Source organism: Mustela putorius, unplaced genomic scaffold (genome assembly GCF_011764305.1).
Source record: "Mustela putorius furo isolate JIRA1106 unplaced genomic scaffold, ASM1176430v1.1 tig00000788_pilon_pilon_pilon, whole genome shotgun sequence".
In the NCBI taxonomy this organism is placed as follows: Eukaryota; Metazoa; Chordata; class Mammalia; order Carnivora; family Mustelidae; genus Mustela; species Mustela putorius.
In genome coordinates, this window is record NW_025421481.1 from 1,767,551 (window position 1) to 1,792,001 (window position 24,451).

Genomic DNA, 24,451 nt, shown 5'->3' on the forward strand with positions numbered 1-24,451 from the left:
TTGACTTTGCACCACGTGTACCCACTCTGTCCCCACCTCCTCAAGCCCCAAGTGTTCCCTTCCTCACGAGAGTGCTGGGTGCTGGATACCCTTTCCCATCCCATCTGGGCAGGAGTTCAGCTCAGGATACACCCCCACTGCTAATAGCATCATCACTTTACACATGAAGAAACTGAGGCACAGAGACATTAATGGCTTGCCTACGGCCACACAGCTGCTAAGCCGCAGAGCCAAGATTCAAGTCCACGCTCTTAAACACCACACAACTCCACTAAATAAGTAAGTGGCACAAAACCCAAGTGTTGGGAGAGTAAAGAGAATGCTCCTTGCTTCTTTGCCTGAGTTGGCCAGGAAAGGCATCACAGAGATGGAGGGCACCAGAGCAGGCCTAAAAAGACACAGACTTTTGGGGGGCCTCGCAGGCTGGCAGAAAGAACACAGAGAACAAAGGTACAGAACTGAACAACGGGTTGAGACCCAGGATGTTGCTCTGGCTCAGCATTCCCTCTCCAGCTCTCCACTGTCCTCTCTATGAAGTCCAGGGTGACCCTCAATGTCTCTTCAAGTCGGACAGTTACCTGCTCCGGCCCAAAGTCGAAGGTGGGAAGATTGGGTGGAGAAGGGGGATGGGGTCTCCGAAAACCACGAACAGCGCAGAAATGAGGATATGGGCTGGCCGGGCCCCCCGGATCTGGGTCCGGACAGTATTGCTCTGGCGTGCCACCCTGGATCAGTCCCAAGAACTCAGCGACTCCATCTGCAGAATGGGACGATCGCGGCTACAACCTCAAGGAGAACCTCATACAAAGACCTACAAGTCTTGGCACATAATACATGCTCAGTAAGTGCCTGCTCCCTGGTCACGACCATCACTGCACAACTATACTCTATTAGCAGTACTATTAGAGAAGTGTACACAAGCTAGCCCACCCTCCCTAGAAGGAAAGAGCCCACAGAGACCCAGCAAGGATGACGTTCCCTGGGGTCACGTTGCGTGCTGGCCCAGTAGCTGCGGGACTGCTTCTGGGCTGTGTGATCTCCAGGCCACCCCTGCGGCCCCTGGGGTCCCCGCTCCACTTCTGCAGATGCGGCTAATACACCTCCCCCAGCAGCACGAGGGGTGGAGACCCGTCCTGCGGCTCTGGCAACTCACCACGCCGGCAAACTGGAGCCGTCAATGCAGTCGTTTCTTGTCTTGTTTGACGCCATCATCCAGCTGAACTTGAACTGTCTCTGCCAGGGGTTTGCGCTGCCGGGTGCCTCCTGCACGTGCCTCGCGAGCCCCGGGGACGGGACAGTGGCTTGCAGGATAACTGGCAGTTTGGGCCCTTTTAAGAGCCAGGGCATGTTTAAAGGATTAGAAGCCATGGACACATGCCACCAACTGACCAGGGAGCTTTCCTGATGGAAGGGGCCTTGCAATGCTCCTGTAAGTGTGGAAAAGTACTTTCCTTCCTGGAAAGGTGGCTATTCTGCACCCCCTCTGCCCCCCTGCGACAGTGTCTTTTGCAGAATTTTTTTGGCGCCTACTGTACGCCAGCGATTCATGGTACAGACACTGTTGTCAGCACGATGGACAGGGCCCCGTCCTCACAGAGCATCAAAGTTAGTGCCCATCAGCAAATCGCCCAGTAATTATTCACGGTCACAGTCGCAATGAATTTGGAAACTGAGCTCCTGGAAGACAGGGTTTCGGGTCTGTTCTATTCGCTTATATGTCACAAGTGTCTAGAACAGAACCTGCCACGGGGCCGGTGCCGGGTCAATCAGGGCTGGATGAATGACCTGCTAGAAAAGAGCAAAGGGTAAGAGCGTGATGAGGGGACCTAAGCTAGGTGGGGCACCAGAGAAGGCTTTCCCGCTGAAGCCACATCAAGTGGATATGAGGCTGCGTAGGCGCTCCTCGGGGAGGGAAAGTGAGCTGGGGGAGGAGACGCGAGTGTCAGGACTGAGGAGCCTCCCCTTGGGTGTGGACAGGGGCAGGCAGGGGCCAGATGGTGCAGAGCCACCCTCTGGGATGCTTCTGAAGCCTGCCCAGCCCCGCCCCACCCCCCTACACAAAAAGAAATCCAAATTAAGACAGTAGAGGGAGAGGGGAAATGTGCCGCGCTCCCCCACCCCCATTGTGCTCTTCCCCTGCCAAGGCCACTGAGTAATTAAAAATCATTTGATGATATATATCCATAGAATAATATATGCTTTCTCCTAATTGTTTAATAGAAGGCAGTGAAGTAAGCATGAATTACTGCCCCAAATGGAATATTCATCAAGAAGAAGGATGAGCCACGACCGCTTGGTGCTCCCATTGAACTCAGGAGCAGCAAAATAGTTCAAGCTTTAGGAAAGAGAGCACAACACAAAACAGAAGGCGGCCCCCTCCTCCTGCTTCCTGGCAAAGCCCAGCCGCTTTCATGGCATTCATGCGCTTATTCCTGGATGCAAGAGCTCTCTCCTCCCGCCAGCGGTCACGCTGTGATGAAAAATGAGGGATGAGGGACAAGGGACGGCCTCAGCCTGACAAAGCCACTGATAAAGAGAAGAGTTTCCCCAGTGGCCCCCGAGAACCACAGTTTCAACGCCATCCCCGGTGTCACTGGGAGGCCCACAGCCAGAGCCTACACTTCCCAGCTTACAGGGACACCCCCATGTCACCATGTCCCAGCACCATGTCAGTGTGCTGGGAAGTGGGCAGGGTGTTCGTGGGCTCCCCAGAGAGGGGCAAGGAAGAGTGGGTGCTGTCTGCACAGAGCCATCACCAGCCCTGGACGCAGCTGTAGGGTGCCTGAGGGACCTGGGGTCCTTTCAGAGAAGAAACCTGGAAGAGGACAGCACAATTTCATCTGAGCCAACTGAGAGGCTAGGGGGACCAACCCTAGCAGCAGCGGGGAGGTTTCTAGATAAGCTCCGCCTCCCTCCAACTGTCAGCTCCACCCCTTGTCAATTTCCAACATTCCCCAGTCAGGGACTCCCTCCCTCCTCTGTGCTGTGGTTCCGGGGCCCTAACCCCTAACAGGACATTCTTGGAAGCCCAGACTCCCTCTTCTGTTCAGTAGCTCTTCTCACCTCCTTTGGCTCAGCGCTGCCCTTGCACAGAATTCCACCTGAGCTGGACAAGCCTCTCTGGGGAGCAACGGGGAGCAAGGACTTGGGTGTTTTAAATCCCAGGCTTCGGCAATGAGCACACAGTGGGCACCTCCTGAAGAATCAGAAGGCTTACCCCTGTAACTCTGCTTACGCTGTGTCTCCCCATCTCCCATCATCACTACCAAGGCTCTCTATCCTACACTTGCGGCACACACCACGTTCCCAGGGCGGAAGAAAGAAAGAAGCTGGAACCGGGAGCCCTTGCAAGCTCCCAGACACACCTCCCCCCATCCACACCTCCCCCGCAAGATACACAACTCTCACTGTGGGCATCTCTGGGACTGAATTTGAATGCACAGTCTGCTGGGTGACATAGGGACCCATGCCTGCATCTGTCCTCCTGCAGCTCCAACTTAGAACCTATCCAGACAAGACAAGAATTCTGTGCAAGGGACTTGAATAAGGATGCTTCCGAGAAGGCAGGGACATGATGTAAGAAGTCACCCTTGGTGCAATGCTCTGCTGTCACCATCTTGAGACTCTTAATTCCTAATAATACTTTATCCAGAGACTCCACAAATAATGTAACCGGTCCTGAAAAGAAGAGAGGAGAAACGAAGAAGACCAGCAAGGATACAATTTCAGGCTCAGTACCAGTGTTGCACCCAATCCCGGAGCTAAGGAGCATGATTTCACTCCTCTGAGCTTGTGTGACTTGAGGTTAAGGACTGCCCAGGAAGAGGCTCATTAAGCTCCTCGATTCTTCTCCATGTCTGTGCAGGGGTGGAAGTAACTCCAGTAGCCCAAATGCAGCCTCAGAAGCAAGTTACAGGCATGGTCATAAAACCCAAGCGCGTAGAAGTGGGAGGACAGGCGCCCAGACAATGGAAGGGGACCAGAGGGGGTCTGGGCAGAGCGCCAACAGTATCTACTAGCGCTGTCAATAAGATCACTCAAGTTGAGTGATCAGATGCAAATAGGAGGGCTACAGAAGCGCAGAGGACTTGCTCGAGGTGACCCGACCGAAAGGGATTTCCATGAAGCCACTCAACTCCAAAGACAGAAGCTGTCATCCTTTTTCCCTGCCAGCCAGGGCTCATAAACACACCACCGTGAACTCGCCTCCCCGCCTCACCTCACTGTGTCTTCCCACGTTTGGTTAACAGCATCCCAGATCGAGCAACAAACTGATGCTTAACGCTCTCCGGCAGTCTGCACACATCCCGTAGCAAATTTCCACGAATGCCTCCTACGAGCCATGTTGTGTGACTGCGTGTTCACACAACTGTGGGTCTCCCTGGGGTCACCGGGGACCCTTCTTTTTAAACTGAGCCCAACTAGGATCCCGTTTCAAGAGACAGTCGTCCTTTAGGTCAGACCGAAATTGTGGGGTCCAACTGCCTACATAAGTTGCCTAACTATCCAAGTTAGGTCCATTCCTCCATATTTGGGGACGTCAATCTTGATTCAAATTTGTGATCGAATGGATGTCTAAGCTTTTCGGGGAGACAAGAACATCATTCTTTGCCTTGAGAGGTTTTAAGGAAAGAAATTAAAGGGAGGGCACATGCACCCACTTATATCCAATTTGCTTGAGTAAGCTGACACAGTTTTCCATCTGCTTTGCCCATTTTTGCCCCAAGGAGGAGGAGACGCTGCCGGCTTCCTTTTTAGAGAGACAATTTACCAAGTTCATTGATGTTCTCCTGTCTCTTTCCCCTTTAGCCCAGCTTCTCAGATTTCCTTTCCAGCCAGGTGGTGGATTGTATTTCTAAACTCAGATGCCACTGGCTCCGCTGGGGATCGCCATCGTTTTTATAGTTCTAACAGCTAACATTTACTAAGTACTCACCACCTGCCAGGAACTGCTTTATGCATTTAACATAAATTAACTCATTTAATCTTAACGGCAAACCCTATGAAGCGGGTACTGCCATTACTCCTACTTTACAGATGAGATAATGGTGGCACAGAGCGGTAAAGCAACTCACCCAAGGCCACACAGCTACAGGAGTGGTCAGAAATCTAAGATGGTCCTTGCCCACAGTGGTAGGTATATCCTGTATAATCCTCTCCCTTTGGGGTGCACAGGACCTGGCGTATGATGGACTGTCACTCCCATGGTTATATATTGTATAAGGCAAGGGCACAGGGATTCTGCAGATGTAATTAAGATCCTTAATCAGTTGACTGTGTGTTAATCAAAAGGGATGCTCTCCTGGATGGGCCTGCTCTAATCAGGGATGCATTTTAAAGAGGGCTTATACTTCCTCTGAACTCAGACAGACTCTCCTGCTGGTCTGGAAAGACCAAGCTGCTGTGATTTCTACAGCTACAAGGAAATGAATTCTACCAAGAACCATGAGAGCTTGGGAGGAGACCCAAGCCGAGCCTTACAGGGGGCCCCAATCCTGGAGGACACCTGGATTGTTGCGTGAGCCGAGGACCTAGCTAGGCCTGCCCAGACTCCTGAACCATGAACACTGTGGGACAGTCCATGTGAATTGTCATAAACTGCTAAGTTAGTGGTGACCTGCTACATAACACTAATAGAACTAGTAAGAGGCAAGGCCAGACTACAAACCCAGAGCATGGCTCTAGAGTTCTCACGTGTTACCCCTTTTTTATTTGCCACTCTGGGACCTAGGATGGATGGGAAAGGAGGCACTGAGTAGAATGGTCAGAACAGTCTACTCTTAAGAAGTGTTTCATTCTCACCCCATCTACCAAGCACCCGTCATGTTTCAGGAACTACAGGAGTCATAAAGCAGGCACAGAGGCAGGCAGCAGGACCCTGGCATCCAATGGGGAAGAAGGCCCTCACCAAATAACATAACAAGAATAATTACAATAAGCAAAGGGCTATAGAGAAGTAAAGGTGCTAAGGGAACGCATAACAGGTCCTAACGAACACCTTGGCCTGTGTCTGAGCAGGAATCAATCAAGCGGAAGTGAGGAGAGGGGGAAGAGCTTTCTAGGCACAGAGGAAATAGCATGTACAAAGGCCCAGTGGTAGGAAAATGCAAAATGGAGGAGGAACTAAACCAGGTCCCAAATAGCTGGAAGGGAAAGAGGGTCCTGAGATGACTGAAGAGGGCGACGGGGGTCAGCTCCACTGGAATGACTCTGCTCATTATAGCCGACCCTGACCGTCTTCCACAAGAGCAATTCACTGCCATATTACCCTGGACGATGGAAACACATTTCATGGAGAACTAGTGGCCCAAAGTCAAAAGCACTGCTTTCTAAGAAGGGAACTGGAAATGTTTTCAGACTCAACCAGCCCTTATAGGTTCATGTTGTGATCCTGGCAGCTGAAAATAGAAATCTTTTGCCACTTGTCTTTTCTTGCATGTAATAACACAGAGACAGTCATGGTCAGTGGCTGTGAGAGGTGGGGAGCCACCTGTAGCACGTGTCAAGCTGGAGATAAGGCCCCTCGAGGAAACTTAGGAAGAATGGGACCTTTGGGATTAAGCAAAAAGAACTGCAGTCTTCTGTCTCCTGACCTCAGGCTTACTGGCAAATGTTGGGGGCCTGAAACTCACTGCGTCCAGCCCTGAGTCACCAGAAAAGGAGCAGCACATGTCCCAGGGGTCTTAAGAGATGGAGACTTAGAGCACTGTGCCAGGCAGCAGCAAAGGGAGTAATGGCAAGAGATAGCAGTGGGGGGAGGGGTCATCTCTTGCTGCTGTCACTTGCCAGCTGTGTGACCTACGGCAAGTTATTAACCTCTCTGAGCTTTGGCGTCATCATCTGTCACATAGCGTGTCTACATTATGGAGTTGTGATGTTTCAGATAAAGTACAGAAAACACCAGAACTACACCTGGAACAGAGAAAGCGTGCAAGGAACCATGAACAACTAGAAGCACCACTGTTACGACCAACACTCTGTATCATCACCATCGTCATCACCGTCATCATCACCATGACTCCCATCATCGTCATCCTCACCATCATTGTCATCGTCATCATCATCATCATCATCACCATCATCGTCATCATTGTCATGATCCCATCATTGTCATCATCATCATCATCATCATCATCATGATTACCATCACCATCGTCATCATCACCATCATCATCGTCATCATCATCATGGCATCACCACCAGCAGCAGCAGCATATCCTATCAAGTACAGAACCGGCCTTATGAACAAGCTTATAAGCTTTAATCTTCCACGGTCTGAGAAACTCGAGTTAAGGATGCATTAAACGCTCAGGAAGGAGAGAGAAGCCCCCCTCCCTCCAGGTCCCAAATACTGGGAGTGTTCCATTCTTGGTGGCCACGGCTACAGCAGAGAAGGTCAAGGTCAAGGAAAGTCCCAAGGTCAAGGAAACATACTAATTTTGTCCACCTCACGGGTGCTCTGAACCTGGGCTCCCTAAATCATCTGTTGATTGCAGTCTGGTGCCCTAATTGGTCGGACTCTAGAGAGAAGGACTTGCTGATGTGCTAACGAGAATATTCCAGTCCTTGTGGCAATTACAGTTTGATTTAAATTAATAAATTGGCTTCTCGTTTATTTTTTAAAATAACAGGGGGAAAAAGCCTATTCCCTGGGGCATCTCCAAGGAAATGTTGCATTTGCATCCACAAACACATTTTGACCATTCTTCGGGGCTCCCCAGGCCAGAGACGGTAATTAAAAGCACAAAGCAATCGTGTGTGCTTCCCAGATGCACAGAACGCTTTCACACCCATTTTTTTTTTTTTTCATTTGCTCTGCCTCGATCTTATAAAGTATTACAATTTTCTTGTTTCTCGGGGGTTGGGTGAATGCTGCTTTTAAGGTTAACATGAATAGACAAAAGTTCTGGTCTTTTAAAAAGAAGTTGTTAGTGACATAATTGTAAGAGGGGGTGTTGGTTAGAATGAATTGTACAGAAGGCTTTATGAGGTTTTAAAAAAGCTTTTCTTATTAAATAACTATAAAACCTCACCAAAATAGCTCAAACAAACTTGGGAGAAGGCCAGTCATAATTAGTGAAAACCTAAAATGCAGAATATTTTTTTTAAATGTACTTTTAATACGTGAAGTCCACATAGTAAAAAGAACCCACAGCTAATAAAGCGCCTGTGTCTTTCACAAACAAACAGGACTCCGTGAATTGGGCTGGTGTCCTTATGGAGGGTAAAGGGTCCCACTCTGTGAGCTTGGAGGGAGGAGGCTCGTACGCTCACCAGACCTCCGACTTCTTTATATGAAAAGAAATCTGCCGCCCCGGGAAAGAACTGGATCATCTCTAGAGACCTTCCAGCTCTACAAAACTCATCTTTTCTAATTACGTTCATACTAGTAATTTGCTTCTTAAATGCCTTCTTCACGGTGCAAGTAGAGGAAAGGCTACATATTCTAAATTAGCAGGGTTCAAATTAATGAGCTTTTACCATCTTCCAGGTCGATTTGGAGATGAACGAAAATAGAAAAAGAAATGAGATCTAGTAGCACGTATTCTGACACAGAAGCGCGGGCTCACCTGGTCGATTTCTGCTGCCAGGCCAGCTGTTCAACAGAAGCCTGAGTCGGGCTGCTCAGGTGTTTTGCTTTTTTCAGAAAGAAGACATCAGTCAGCTGCCCGTTGGTCCAGCAGTGGAGAGTAAAAGGATGACCGCTGGGGTCTTTGAAGAAAATGGAGACAGGCACCTCCGGATGGAAGGATAGATATTGTTGGAAGTTCAACCAATTTTCCAGAACATTTGGGCATCTCCGATTTTTATCCCGGGGAAAAGGTTATTTCAGTGGTTTCAAAGGTTTTGTATCACTGCTTAGAACAAGGATGGGCCTAATAACTACAGGAGCAAAGGCTGATTCTTTGGTGGGTGTTACAGACGGAACGGTGTCCTCCCCAAATCTGTTTGCTGGAGCCCTAACCCCCAGCGGGACTGGATCTGGAGACGCGGCCTTTACAGAGGTAACGAGTTTAAAAGGGGTCATAAGGATGGGGCCCTCATCCCTTAGGAACCCGTATCCTTAGAAGAAGGAGAGACACCAGATTCCTTTCTCCCCCCTCTGCTCGCACGGAGAAAAGGCCACGAGAGGCGGACAGGGGTCTGGATGCCAGGAAGGGGCCTCACCAGACCTTGACCCTGCTAATGCCTCCGTCTTGGACTTGCAGCCTCCGGCCAAAAACGTCATCCATCGTGGGAGGCCACCGCTCTGGGCAGTGTCTTGGGACAGAAGTCCTCGCTCACTAATCCCTCCGGGGAACATACAGTAACGGGGTACTTGCTGAAATCGAGCTCCGGCGAGAGTACCAGGCCCCGGCTGAAGGACTCCGGGTGCAGCACCCCACTTAATTCACATGCCAGCCACGAGGTGCTATCGGAATCCTCGCTGTCCGTGAATTATTGGCTTTATTGGTTTATTTGTTCATTCCCTCGTCCCCCTGGCAAGCACCGCACTTGTTAACTTTCCAAGAAGGCCTATAATAGACACCAAACGCGCGGCTCATGCGTCCTCCATGTGACCCTGAGCCCACACACACGCTCAGTCCTGAGGGATCGGGGTGTCGCCTCTTACTGTCCCATCTTCTGTGCTGCAACAGCTTCTTCATACCCATTGTTTTAAACCCCCTCCGTCCTTTTTCTTCTCCTGCCAATCATGCACTGACCCCTTTTCAGACCTCAAAATTGAGGTTTGCGCGTAATTGCTCTGACAATTCCCTCAGTATCGAGGCTGAGACTGAGCGCATCTTAATGAGATGCATAATTGCTTAGCACAATGCTTTCTGTTCACTAACGTGCTGTGATTCAGCTCGGTAATTCAGTTAACACCCATCTTCCCTCCAGAAAGCCTTCAGGTTCCCCTTCTCCAGCCTGAGACACTGAGAGCGAGCGCTGGGTTTCCCTGGAGTCCCCATTCATCATAGTCATTCTGCTCCTCGGCAGTTTCCAGCATGGAGACCCGTTCGCGCTACACCGAAGGCATCTGTTGCTTGAGACACTAGGCGTGGCAGCGCACGGGACCTTCGAGAGGCTGGCGCATTTCTCCAATCCCAAAACAAGATGTTCATCCTCATCGTCACTAAAAGTAAATAAGCCTCTCCTGACTCCGCCAGGCAACAGGAAAGCCGGTGGCCGGTACAGAGCATTGGACACTGCGTGTGCGGTCATCTACCAGTGGCAGCCTGGGCCACGACTGCACACCAGCAGCAAAATGTTAACACCCACATTAGGCTTGGTACTGGAGTTTACACACCACTCCCGTCGTCTACACCATTGCTCGAGACAGAGAGAGGCACCAGCATTATTCCCACTTCTAGGGGCGAAAGACCTGTGCCCTGGGGCGGGTGTGTGTGTGTGTGTGTGTGTGTGTGCTACGGGACTTGCTCAGGTACACCCTTGTGGTGTGGCGAAGCTGGGACTTTGAACTCGGGACTTCCGGCTCTCAGCCTTGTCCAAAGGCCACCCTTGGACCAAATCCAGCCCCGTGTAGTCATTTATACGTGGTCTAGGGCTGTGCTCACCCTGCGGCCGCATAGCCAATTCGTCACAACGGAGACCTACGACGCTCTCTGTCTAGGAAACAGGTGTGGACCTGAGCTAGAACTTCAGGAACCACCTTGGTTTAGTGCTTTAGAACACTCCGGCAGAATGACGTAGCTTTGGGGTGTCTTGGCTGTTCGTATGTGGGCAACCCTGGAGTGAGCACTGAACTGGGAGTCAATGGACCCTGCCTATGGCTGTGGGGGTTACTGGCAATGGTCCACACAGACACACCCACTTCTAGGTGCCTGGCCTTGTTCTATCATTTTACTGCTGTGTCTTCATTTAGTCCTTGCAACAACCCCCTGAGGCACCTACTGGGATTATCCCTATGTGGACAGAAGAGGAAACTGAGGCACAGAGAGGTTAAGTGACTTGCCTGAGGTCCCCCAGCCAGTGCTGGCTGGGCTGTGTGCCCTATACCGGCTCACTCCACTACTCCCTCCTGGAAACTGGACTTTAAAGCGTGGCCTCAATTCAGTTTGTTAAGAGCCTTAACCATACCGGCCAAGTCCCTTCTGCCCTGTGAGGTTCTAGGGATTAGGATGTGGACATCTTTTGTGGGGTGGTTCTGCCTACCACAGTTTAGGACCCAAGTTAACTCCAAGCCAGAGGCTGTGAATGCCCCTGGGTCAAGGGCAAAGTCAAGGACAGCACAAGAGAGAGAGAACAGAGATCTGCCCCGGTTCCCTTAACGGGGTTCTTCTGCAGCAGCTGCTGTACACACTCACTTGAGCTTGAGGCTGGCTTGACTTTTATCCCCCAAATAGATCCTTTCCCCAGGCCATGATTAAGGTGCCTACCCCCCCTCCCCGGAACTGATGGGTACAATCTGAGGACTTTCCCAGGATCCCACCGGGTAAAGCTTGAGATCAGAAGCACAGCCACCTTCCAAGATTTGCACTGGATTTGGACACTGCTATTTAGCAAGTTAAATTTGAACAGCGGAACAGATGAAGAAAAGCAGGGTTTCTTAGGCTCAAGAGCACCCCCCCCCACCCGCACTAATAGGATAACGAATGGTAACAATTTGCCAGAGGCTGTTTATCTTACAAGATGCTTATCATTTCTTCCTCTCCATGTACCCTAGGGGAAACTCCATTATTAATTGCAATGGACTCTCATTCTAGCTCCTGGTTCTTATTTCAAGATTGCGAGGCTTGAATCCCAGTATTTTTTTACTTTTAGCAAAAAGAAAATTGCAGTGTTCTAAGCTCTTCTCTGATAAGACAATGAACAAACCAACCAACACAATAAGCTCATTTTTCCACCTGCTCAAGAAAAACAGCACTTGGCTATAAGTGGGGGGCAGAAATCAGTTCCTCTAGATCCTTCTCATTAAGAAAGGAGTTGGCAAATTATTTCTCCAGTACTGATCTCTTAAGATCTCAATTTTGAAGACAGCGATGAATCCGCCCATTTTTTGGCTCTGGTTCGAGGCGTGTTGGAAGAGAAGGCTACTGATTAACAAGAGGTTTGGAGATTATCTGTGGCTTTCTCTTTCCTATTCAGTCCCTTTCCCCCAGGACCATGAATAATTGGATGTCAGCTGCTTCTGAACTCCCCTAGTATCTGCCAATTCCTTTAAAAAGTCACATTTCTTTTCAGACACCAGCTCATTTATGCTGTAAACTGGAGGAAAACCTACTGAGAGCGCCAAGGCTGAGATTCTAAACAGAGATTAACCACTCTATGAACAAGACAGACCCAAGGCCGAGAGCAGAAAGTGGAGATGCCCTTTGTAAGCCAGTCTAAGTGGTGACAAAACACTTTTGAGGGACATGTCCCATGACAGCATCCTGATTTCCAAATGTCACTCTAGCATGCAATTTCCCTATAAAACGAGATAAGACTTTCAAGCCGCTCCAGGAGTCCTGGAATGAAGGTGCTCTGAGAATGATAATTACAGAATTATGAGGCTGTGGATGGCTGGGCTCACTTATTAGCGGAGGGACCGGCTTTCTCAGATTCAGATTTGCCCCTCTGCAAAGATTACAAGTTGTCTCTCATTCATGGACTTCCGGGTTGCTCTTGAAACGTGGAACCCAGAATGTTCCTCCTGCAAAACCCAAGAGCTCAGTGTGAGCTTAAGTCCTTAGCCTTAGTGATAAATGAGTTTGGGGGGGGGCGAGTTAACCCTTTCGTACAGTTCCAACAGCTGCTGCTGGTTAAACAGGTCTCCGGAAAAGAAGAATGAACTGGGGAGAACACTGCAGATGGTCACTGCGTCTCAGGAGGGAAGTGCTTGAACGAGAAACACACCAACCAGCCTCCCAACCCTTGCACCCATGGAAGAAGTCCCCCGCAGTTTCCCTATCTCGGGCACCATCTCTGGCCTGAGCAATCTTGTTCCTGGTTCAAGGATAATCTGTTGACTCATAAGGGAGCGGGGAAGGGCTGCGTGAGTTTCTGCAAGAGGTCTCGAAGCCTGGAAGCAGAGAGAAGTCGTGGGCTCTGGATACAGGTGCACAGAGTTCCCACAATTCTTGCTCCGAGCACTGCCTCCTGCCCTGGACCCGGCTCCCCCCCACCGGTGCGCCTGGAGCACCTTTGATCATCCTGGCACTGAGTCCCCGCTGACCAGAGGCGGAGGGCAAGCTTGTTCGTAGTGGTAGCTCGCGCTCGTGGATACTATCCTAGCCCTTGACACAAGTCAACTCATTACATTCTCCTAACAGTTCAAAGAGGCGGGTACTGCTGTTACCCCCATTACACGGAGAAGGACACTGAGGCATCCAGCATTTAGGAATCAACCCAAGGTGCCTCTGCCAGTAAGCGGGGCTTTAAACCAAGGCAGCCCGATTAGAGGAGAATGCCGGTTTTCACTGCTGTGCTGTGTGGCCTCTTTAGCTAAAGGTAAATAAATTATTTCCACATTCCTGGCGAGGCAATTCAAGCCCCAGGACATTGAGGTATTTGCCCAAGATCCCACCGCTGATAAGTGAAAAAAGGCAGAATTTCAACTCAGGACTTAGGGCTCTAAATTATTTTCTCCTCCCATTGAACCGCATTGTTTGAGATCTGTTGCAGGTGGCAGGAGGGCGATGGGGGTGGGGGATGCCTAAAAAACATTATTTGCAAATAAAGGCCTGAATGGGAGGGGCTGTGGTTTGTCGGCCCACTGGGGCTCCTCCTGCCTGTTTCTTAACAAACTGAGGTCAGGAACAGCCCAACCGAAGAAGAGAACAAACCTGGGCTCTGGCCACCCAAAGGAGCCCAGATCCCTCTAAGCGTGCAAATCCCCTTCACCCAGGGACAAGGCATCCAGGAAGGATGGGGCTGCCTTTTTTTTTTTTTTTTTTTTTAAGATTTTATTTATTTGACAGAGAGAGAGATCACAAGTAGGCAGAGAGGCAGACAGACAGGGGAGGAAGCAGGCTCCCCGCTGAGCAGGGAGCCCGATGCAGGGCTTGATCCCATGACCCTGGGATCATGACCTGAGCAGATAGCAGAGGCTTTAACCCACTGAGCCACCCAGGCACCCAATGGGGCTGCCTTTTAAAGGCACCACACCCTGTTTCGTATCTCCCTGAGTTGAGCCCCTTAGGAATATTTTTAATGCCCCCAGAGGTACCGCAAGGCTGGCGATCTAGCTAGCCCACCACGGGGCTCTGGGTCCCTGCCACGGACAAGCAGCCACGCTGCACAAACACAGCTTCTACATCCTAAGTTTTCTGAAATCAAAAGCACGCCAGGCTCCAGGAGAGATCAGGACCGCTTGCTTCTGCTTTCCCAGTCTCCAAAACCCATGCCCTTGTCCCTTGTTATCCAATGCACTGGACCCATGCTGCTTCTAGGAGCCCCCAGGAGGGGGCTGTTTGCTCAAAAGCCTTCCCCAATTCCCCCCAGGTGAAAACTGTGCATTTCTAACAAGCTCCCCGGGGGATGCCAAGACCGCTGGCCCTTGGACCCAGCTTTGAGTAGTACAAGCCCAGAGTCTGAGCTTTGGGACTAGTTACAGTGCCTTTTGTGATGCTCCAGAGCAGCTAAAGCAGAGAACCCAAGCTTTGAAGATGGGAGTTCCCTTCTCACAGGTAGAAGACAGTCCAGCCAAATGGAGCTCTTTCTTCCAAGTGATCTGAACTTGGACTTGCTCAGTTCAGGGATCACGTGCGCCTTTCCAGCTTTTGTGCCTGAATAACAATAACAGCAACAGACAGCAAACACTTGTGTTGACCTCACTGATGAAGTGTTTGCAGCGTCTGGATTCATTTAATCCTCACGAGAAGCCTAGGAGGCAGGGGCTAATATTATCCTCATTTTGCACGTGAGAAAATGGGCACAGAGCAGGTCAGGAGCTTTCCCAAGTCAGGGGGTGGCCCCGGGACTCCCGCCCAGGTGGGCCAGTTCCAAGCCCCATGCTCCTGACCGCCTCTAGGCTGTGTGGCCTCAGAAGCTCCGCTCTTTCTCAGAGCTTTGCCCCGAACACCGGGGCAGGACGCGAGACCGGATCCAAGCGAGCCCCGACCCTGCTCGGCTCTCATAAACGGAGCTCTGCACCGGCAGGACAGCCTTGTATCCACAGCTAGATCTGTGGATATTCCTGCAGGGAACATGCTGGAGACTGAACAGACGGTCAGAGCCATTTCTCCAATACTTGGAATGACTGCCAGACAGTATACTGGCTGTTCTGTGGCTTTAAAGCCCTGATTTAAGACGAAGGAAAATAAATGTTGCAAAGGCCGTTTTAGGCAGCACCAGAGTCTGCCCGAGCGGCACGCCCCTGTGGCGTATTCCGGAATGGCCAGCTTCTTTCCAGGGCTGCCTGACACCTGCCAAGACTGGGAGGAGGCCAACCCGGCAGGCCGCCCCGCATGGTCATGTAGATACTGAACATAAAAGATGGCTGGAGGCACTGGAGCTGCCGACCTTTCTAGAAGTCAGGAGCCACGGAGGGCGCTGTTCTTCACAAATCCTTGGCCTGTTCGTCCTAACCAGAGGGGCATGGGAGGATCGGATGCCCGCCCAGGAGGGACAATGATTTTAGTCCCTTGAAAGTGAGCATATCCTTTCCTCTTTGTGGGTTTACTGACTGTGCGGGGAGCTGGGGGCAGGCTGTTCCTCCGTGGACCCCCCTCCCCTGTGCCCTGGCTGGGGCTGTGCACACACACAAGCACATGTGTGTACTCACACCTAGTCTAGGTCCATGATCCCATCTGATTACACTACTCCAGCACCGGGCGCTGACCTGAAATAGTATTTCATCCTGTAATGGTCAGTTTACGGGCGATGCACCTGTCAGAGTCGACACTAACAGAGGGCAAGGGTCTTCATCCTGAGAGTCCCAGCTTCTAGAAAGTGCTCTGCACAGAGCAGGGTTTACGGATTGCCTTGTGTACCCTCCCCCACACACAGAGCCATATGTTGAAGACTAACCCCTGGTACCTGTGAATGTGGCTTTATTTGGAAAGAGGGTCATTGCAGATGTAATTAATGAAGATGAAGTCCTACTGGAATACGTGGCCCCCGATCCGATAGGATTCAAGTCCTTTTAAGAAAGGGAAATTTGGACGCACATGCATGCGCGTGCGCGCACGCGCGCACACACACACACACACACAGACACACACGGAGAACACCACCACATGAGGGGAAAAACAGAGCCTGAGGGGACACTCCTACAAGCGAGACAAAGGTTGCCGACAAACCACCAGAAGCTGGGAAAGGGGCATGAAACAGGTTCTCCCTCGCGGCGCTCAGAAGGAACCAACCCTGCCAACACCTTGATCTTGGACTTCTGGCCTCCAGCGCTGTGAGACATGAAGTTTCGGTTGTGACCCCCCCCCCCCCCAGTCTGCAGCCTCAGCAAACTACCCCAGTAGGTACACAGAGGGAGGGGGAACCCAGGAATTTCAGCTCCATTTCAATCAATGCACATGTACCGAGTGCTGCTTGTGCCACAGGCCATGGGAGGAGGAGGAGAGGGAGGAACAAGAGGGAAAAAAGAAGCAGGGCTGGATGTGGACTAAGTATTGAGGGAGAGGGAGATCTGGCTTGAGGAATCCCCCCACCCCACCCCTGCATTCCTCTCAGGCTCAGGCTCGCTCTCCCCAGTTCCTTCAAGCACCGGGCCCCTGAACCTGTTCTCTCCAACCTCACCCTCTGACACATGCTGGCCTCCAGAAAGAATGTCACCAGATGCAAGTGGAGATGGAAATGATCAATGCCTTTCTAAGCATTGACCCTTCCATGGTACTTGTACACAAAAAATGTTTTTAGGGGAGACACAGGCATCGGCTTGCCTTGGAGACATACTCTCTGGATCAGGGGCATCACTTGACCCCAGGAGACCTCCTGCTTTCATTGAAGCCCCGATCACCCCCTTCAGCCCGAATGTCCACATACCAGACTTGCTCAAAGCACAGTCAAGCCGCTCCCCTCACTGCCCAAACCCCTGGGGAGCCTGTCCTGTAGCTGGCCCGAAACAGCCAGCAGGTGAACAAGACACAGCCCCTGCCTTCAAGGGGCTCAAGGCCGAGTAACATCATTTCAGAGGCACAGGCTGAATGTCCCAAACGAGGGAAATGTGGGCACCATCAGGAAGGGAGCGAGAGGGGGCAGAAGACAATACCCACCCCCACCCAGGTCTCTCCAACAGAGAAGGTGAGAACAAGCCAGGGCTTAGTATCAGCCCTACGCATCTGACAAGGTTCAAATCCAAATGGCTGAGAAGCTACTTGAGTCATGTAATTTAAAGAAAAATCAAATTATGTAAAAGTCTCTTATAATTGAGGGTAATTTAGGAAATAACTTTCTGAAAATGGCAGATTTTAGAGCTGTGTTGCCATACAGAAACTGCCGAGGTCATTTTGTCATTCGAATGCCCTTCTCTGGCTGGAAGAGGCCAGACTGCAGTCACACAGACTAACACAGAAAAACCCCATTAAGGCACTGAGCTCACTACCTAGGTTTGAATATATGGCGTCAAACGAGGCTTCCCGAAATGGACCAATGGCCTATAAAGATGGGCTGAGTGAAACGTGGATGAAGCCATGGGCTCAATGGCATCACAAAGGGGGTCGGCTTTAGCTACTACTGAAGCATTTCACTAGGGACTGGGGGGTATGACAATAAAGAAGAGGTTTAAACCCAGTAGCCCTCTCTGCCATGGTCCAGGCTATGGGCTGAGTGTACAGGTACCCACACACACATCACACACTCATAGACACACGCACACACACACATCACACACACAAAGGCACCCATGGCCTTACCGATCAGCATGTCCAGGCTCTTAATAATAGAGTCAACCAGACATGTCACATAAATCAAAATATTTAGGAAGTGCCCATGATGAACAGCTAGTAGCTTCCAAGCAAGAGGAAATCATTCTAGCTTATTATTATTCAACAAAACTCCAAGTGTGCACCTGTAAAGTGTCTGAGCCTATAATATAGGGGACCAGCATGGCCCAGACCCTGTAAGAGAAGTCCCAGGTCACCTAAATCAACTCAGATCATGGTTGGCTATCAATTAACACGATTAACACCACCAACTCTTCCTGGTTACAATCTCAGGTGCTTTTTTTTTTTCCAGGTGCTTTTTAAACAGGATTTCGAAACTCACAGAACTCCAAGACCGTATTGTGTTCCCATTTTTTTTTTTTTTTTAGATTTTATTTATTTATTTGACAGACAGAGATCACAAGTAGGCAGAGAGAGAGGAGAGAGGAGGAAGAGGCTCCCTGCTGAGCAGAGAGCCTGATGCAGAGCTCGATCCCAGGACCCTGGGATCATGACCTGAGCCAAAGGCATAGGCTTTAACCCACTGAGCCACCCAGGCGCCCCTACTGTGTTCCAATTTTACAGATCAATAAACCAATGCTTGGGAGGTCAGGTCATCGCCCCAGCTCATACGTCTGGGCTGGAACACACCCCCCCCACCAGTGCCTTCAAGCACCCAATTCTCTCCTCTGACCCAAATCGTGTCTGACCGAGTCCCCATCTGTCCTGGCTTGATTGGAAATCTGACCAGGGTGCCTTCCCTGGTTCAAAGAGATAGAGCAACCGGCCCCGGCGACAGAGGCGGCCTGCTGTCCCTGAGTTTTGCAATGGGCTTGCACATCTATTGTAATTTGCAATTAATAATGAAGCATTCTTCCAAGCACTGTGCGTAAGATCAAGTTCATGTAATATTTCATCTTTGCCAGCCAGCTGCCGTTCTGCAAGGCTGACAGTAAGTAATATCTTTGCATAAGGAGCCGGTCCACAGCTAAATCAATTAATCCCTCCTTGGCTGGTAGACAGCTGTTGGGTCAAAACAAGATAATTAGACGGACTCGTCATTTACCAGGTGGTTGGTAATGAAGGGATTAATTGCCCCGAGTTGGAAGCCGCACAATGTCTGCTCGTCCTTGCCTTCTCCGGCGAGTCCGACCATGAGCCGCAGTCTTCCCAAAAGAAAATTCTGAAGGCCGGGGGCCACTCCTTCTTTCGCACTTGTTCGAAAGACCAGAGCTGTTCCTTGTGACATGCCCGTCTGATGCGTGGCATGGAACAAGTCTGGGTTCTCGTCCTTACGGGGTCCAGAGCTGTGTGGCTCAAATGTCCCTGACACAGGGCCGCTCCCGAAACCCTGCCTGGAGGCTCTGCCTCTTGGGTCTGTCCCCACGGTGCTGGTGGAGTCCCCCCTCAACTGAGGGCCTCGACTCCCGAACCCACCAGTGGAGCATGAAGGGATGGGAGTCCCAGGAGGCTTCGTAAGAAATGACAGGGAGCTGTCTCGGTGGGTATGCTTTGAGGGGCTGGTCCCGGAATGGGTGACTTAAGAACCAAGGAGTTTTGAACTCAAGGGACCCCTATGGACCCACCAATCCAGTGCTTCTCAACACTGCCGCCCCCCCCAGAATCACCAGGCAGTTCTGAAAACACCGACCCCCCAACTCTATCCCAGACCCAGCAACAAAAGCAGAATCTCGGGGTGGGGCCTGGGCGCTGGCCATTGTTTCAAAGCTCCCCGAGGGGTCCCCATGGGTAGCCAGGGTTGAGAACCCCAGATCTCAGTCATTTTGTCAAAGAGGCCGCCGCAGCAAGGAGAGGAGAAGCCCCACAGTTCACAAGCAGCTTGACTCCGAAATAGCACTTGGCTCAAGAGTTGTACAGGATCTCCTCTGGGCTCCCTGGAACCACCAATCCTGCGGGCAGGTAAAGACTACACCCTCCACAAGGGTAGACAAGCCTAATCTGGGTGGGACCACCCTGTCCCTCCTGCCTTCTCTCCAACCAGCTCCCTGCATGCTCCCCACTCTGGCCACAAACCCCTCTCCAATCCCAGAATGTGCCATGGATGAGCCCACTTGGGGCCCACGCTTCTACTGTTCCTCCCCTCCTTGATGCTGTTCCCTCTTCTCTGTCAGATGACGCCTGATGTGTCTTCAAAGGCCTAGCTACTGCCACCCCCTCTACAAAGCCTCCCACTTGCCCTGCACCTTAAAGGGTTGGTTACTTACCCCTGATTCTCCCAAAGCCTCTATTATCAGCATTTATCACGCCCGCCTACCACGTGCCTCTCCTCTCCATGCCTCTTCCCCCTGTTTAGCCTATAAACATGTGCAGAAGAAACAAAGCTTGGCGAGCATGGCTGAAAAGGCTATTTAGGTTGGTGCTAGAAGAGCCCCCACCCCAACCCCTTTGGACAGTTCAAGTTTTTATCAGTCTAAACTCAATCAAACACCCCGACTTCCTAATTTCACCGAGACTCACTATCCCACAGCAGAGTTTGTGAGGGTGACTCCTACTCAGCCTAGCTGCCGCCAAGAGACAAAGGCCTCTCCAAATATCAGGTCTGGGAAACAGAAAACAAAATGGCGGCCACTTACCGGACACCTACTGTGCATTCTGCATCACTCCACAAGCCTTGGCCCCTGATCTCGGGAATTTTCACAACAATCCTGAGCACATCTGTCTCAGCTTGAGTCACTAGGGACGAGAACCTCAAGAAAGCATTTTTCTCCTCCACCTGGAAAAGATGAAGGGATTGGCTCTCATCCTCCTCCTACCTCACCAGGCCGGACGGGCCCGGTGCTACCTCTGCGGACCTGTGCGAGCTCCGCAAGTTGCTCCGTTAACTGAACCTCAGTTGACTTATCTGAAGAATGGGGTTCAACCTTCCTTTTCAGGTTCTTGTGAAGATTCAACAAGATATGTGTAGAAATGCCTCAAACAGTGTGGTCTCATGGAGTGAAAGCAGATCACACTTTCAGGGAAGAGTCCCTTTCCTTCCTTGCTCCCTCTTTCGATCCTTCCTCCTGGAGCCTAAGTTATAGAGAAGTAACTCTACTTTAGCATCTTGAAGACTGGACCAAATAACAGATATTTGTTTTTTCCTTAAAAAAAAAAAAAAAAAAAGTTGGGGGGCCTCAAACAGTTCACCCAGAATACCACTAGATCCCTCAAACACAGACTGGTCCTCCCAGGCCCTCAGGAATGCCCATCGACAGCTGGACCTAGTGCACTCCTACAAGCCTTCTAGACTCTGCGTTTATGAATTCCTGAATTCCCTGGTCAGCCCCTAAGCTGCACATCTGTCTTCTTGGAACATGGTAATCACAGAGCAGGGAGAAATGCTAAAGAAAGCACCAGGCAGGGCAGGGCTGAACCACATGAGTGATGCTGTGAAGATTTCAGGGAACCCACGAGAGGACCAGGAGGTGGGCGGGGCAGGAGGACAAGCTGTCTCGCTCCCACTGGCACTCTTGGGGCAATTATGGCCCTATTGACGGCTGCCGACGAGCTCTGCCCTGCGAGTCTGAGCTACACCAGGGCGGCCCACAGATGTGCTCGGCCCACAAATGTGCAGTTGGCAACCCCTGAACTTTCGGTGACTTGACACCCGCTGATCTGATCAGCAATTACATTTTATTTCGGGGCCAGGGAGACAGCGGAGAACCAGGAAAATTATAAGACATCAGAGCACAGTTCTTCTAAGAATATCAACCATAAACTTTTTTTTAACCAATTGTCATTTCAGTGGTTAGGGGATTCGTGAGGTCCTGAAATAATAAAACCATGGACACAAAAATCCGATTATAGCCAATTGTCCCCCAGAGAGCTTTTTAAGTCTTTGTCCAGTAAAAATCTGGGTGTGATTCAGTTGTTGTTTTGCAGGGTATGGGGTGATTCGTGCCAAAAAAACTCTGCTGGTAACAGTGAGCAGAGCATAGAGATAAATGGATGTGTGGTGTGTCCTGGGCTTGAATCTTTATGCTGCTTCTTACCAGCTGTGGGGTCCTAGGCAAGCTGTGGAACTTCCCTGGCCTCAGCTCTCCCATTTGTGAAATAGGAATAGCAGACCTCGTTTGGGGCTTATCGTAAGCATTCCGAGATGTTTAGAACCATCGAGAAAACATCTGGTCTACAGCCTTGGTACATGGTAACGAAGATGGTACCTTCTTGCTCTAACGTTCGTTTCTTTATCTTTTCTTTTTTTTTTTAAGCTTTTATTTATTTATTTATCTATTTATTCATTTATTTATTTGACAGACCGAGATCACAAGTAGGCAGAGAAGCAGGCAGAGAGGAGGTAGCAGGCTCCCCGCTGAGCAGAGAGCCCAATGCGGGGCTCGATCCCAGGACCCTGAGATCATGATCTGAGCGATCATGCAGAGGCTTTACCCCACTGAGCCACCCAGGCTCCCCTCTAACAATCCTTTCTTATCTACAATAAATAGTTCCTATTCTCACCATCGTATATCAAAGCCAAATAACCAATCAGCCTAAGATGGGGAAATGGCATCCCTAGGAGCCGTTTGGTTTCTAGCAAAACTGACAGGCTTTGTCATCTGCCTCTGTCAGAACATCAGTCCAGGCCCGGCAGCTTCAGCAGCTTGGCTGGTGGGAAAGAATGACAGAGCACAACCAAGCCCAGTTGGGTCCAGAGTCCGTAAAATTCTTGGGGACATGAAACTTAACTCAACAGGGGTGGCTGCTCCCTTCTCTCCTCTCCACGCCTAGCTCACGGCAGCCCACGGCAGCCCAAAGGATCCCCAAGAGAGTGTCTCTGAGAAGCACCACGGACTGTATTTGCGTGGGAATGGAACACAATTGCAGCTTGTAAAGGAAACAAGCCTAAGAAAAAACATCCCGGGCAACATCCCGAGGAAGCGGGGAGATCTTCCTGCGGGGACGTTTCCCTGGTTGCCAGAGAAGGGGACCAGACAGCTTGCCCACGACGTTCTTGGTGGAGGTGACTCACCCGCCTACGCCCTCACAAACGGCTCCCAGAGCTGCCTCTCCAGCCCCATCATCCCTCCCAGGTCCTAGGCTGCTGCTAAATGAGCTTCTCACCCGGAAAACAAAACACCACCAGAAAGAAGAGATGACCTCTACCCACGCAGGTTGTCTCTCCTTTGGTGGGTTTACAAACAGGCCAAGCTGGGTCTCCCTTTCCAGTCAACTCGCTCATGCCAGCTCTGGGACAACAAGAGGAACCAGACACGGAGGGCTAACCACACATGCCCAGCTGTCTGGTGTCCAGTGCCCGGCGCTTGTAATAGTGAAGAAATGAATGCGTCAACAAGTGAATGAATCCAGGAATAGACAAACTCCATAGGAGGCACTGAGCAAAGTCCATCTTCTCCAGGAAACCTGCAAGCCAGGGACTGTGAGCATCGCATTACAGAGGACGGCCGGCGGTCTCAGAGGGGTCCGGTACCTTGCCCACACTCACATAGCTAGGGAATGAAGAAACCAGGCTCTGAACCCACGTCTGACTCTCAAGTCGAGACTTCCAGTATGGAAACCACCCTCATGACCATGATAATGACAAATGTTTACATAGCCCTGACCCATCAGAGTTATTTTATCCTTCCCGCATTCCAGAGACGTGGACTCATCACGTATTCAAGCCGCACAGCCAGCTGGAGAGGAGGTAGGATGTGAACACACACTTTCATTCTTCCCATCACAGGTAGGCGGGGGCACCGTCTACAGACCAGGCCCTGTGTTAGGGGTTGGGGATACGCCAGTGAACAGCACAGACACAGTCCACGGACCTCCTGTCTGCTCTTCCTAAACACGGGTATGTGAACATGTTAGGAGACTTGCCTCTAATAATCAGCTTAATTGGGCGCCAAACAAAACCCAAATAACTATTCCCTGTTGAGTCACCAGAAAGCCCAGTATGGAAGCCTGGGGAGATGGGAGTCTGCAGTCACCTGGCTAACCAGGCCTGGCCACGCTGGAACGCCCAAGCAGTGGTGCTGATGAGGGAGTGGATTCACCTGGTTAGGACACCCATGATGCACAAGCCCAGGAGCCCATTTTTGCAGAAGGGAGTGTAGGTGAGATCTATGGGATTAGAAAGTTCCCTCTGTGAGACCTCAGGGAATGCAACATCTTTGAGCACCATGCTTTATCTTCCTCTACCAAGCACCTTAGTCCACAAAATTACTAAATTAAGAATTTGATTAAAAAAAAAAAAAAGAAAGAAAGAAACCTAAGAGACTAAGGCCAAAGCAGTACATTTTTTTCCTTTGCTCAACAGCAAAGGTCAGGCCACTAGTAGCTCACTTACTAGTCCTAGTATCAAGTTCCCGCAAGAGAACCAGCCTTAGAATCTCATCAAGACCCACACACATCACAGAGGCCATCGCCATGGTGACCAGGCCTCTTCTCCCGGCTTCTAGCTTTCCACCAGGACATATTCCCTTGATTGAAGCTTAGTTCACTCCAAGAGAAACTCTTCACGATCAAGCTCAATTTACCATGACAGTCACTTCACAAAAAGCAACCCCCGCCCCCAACCAGAATGGACTCTTGGTACCAGCTACAGTGAGGGGGAATCTTTGGAGGATCGATCTTGGACTTGAATGGACCGATGGAACAGGGAGACAGGTTCACCCACACACGAACCTTCTTTGGGGGTGCTAAGGGGG

General features: G+C 50.7%; 1 protein-coding gene across 2 annotated transcripts in view; it reads right to left on the minus strand.

Moving 5' to 3' along the window:
- CHST11 (carbohydrate sulfotransferase 11) overlaps nt 1-24,451 on the minus strand; it is a 254,392-nt gene that overhangs the window by 108,097 nt on the left and 121,844 nt on the right. The gene's annotated exons all lie outside the window — the stretch shown is intronic.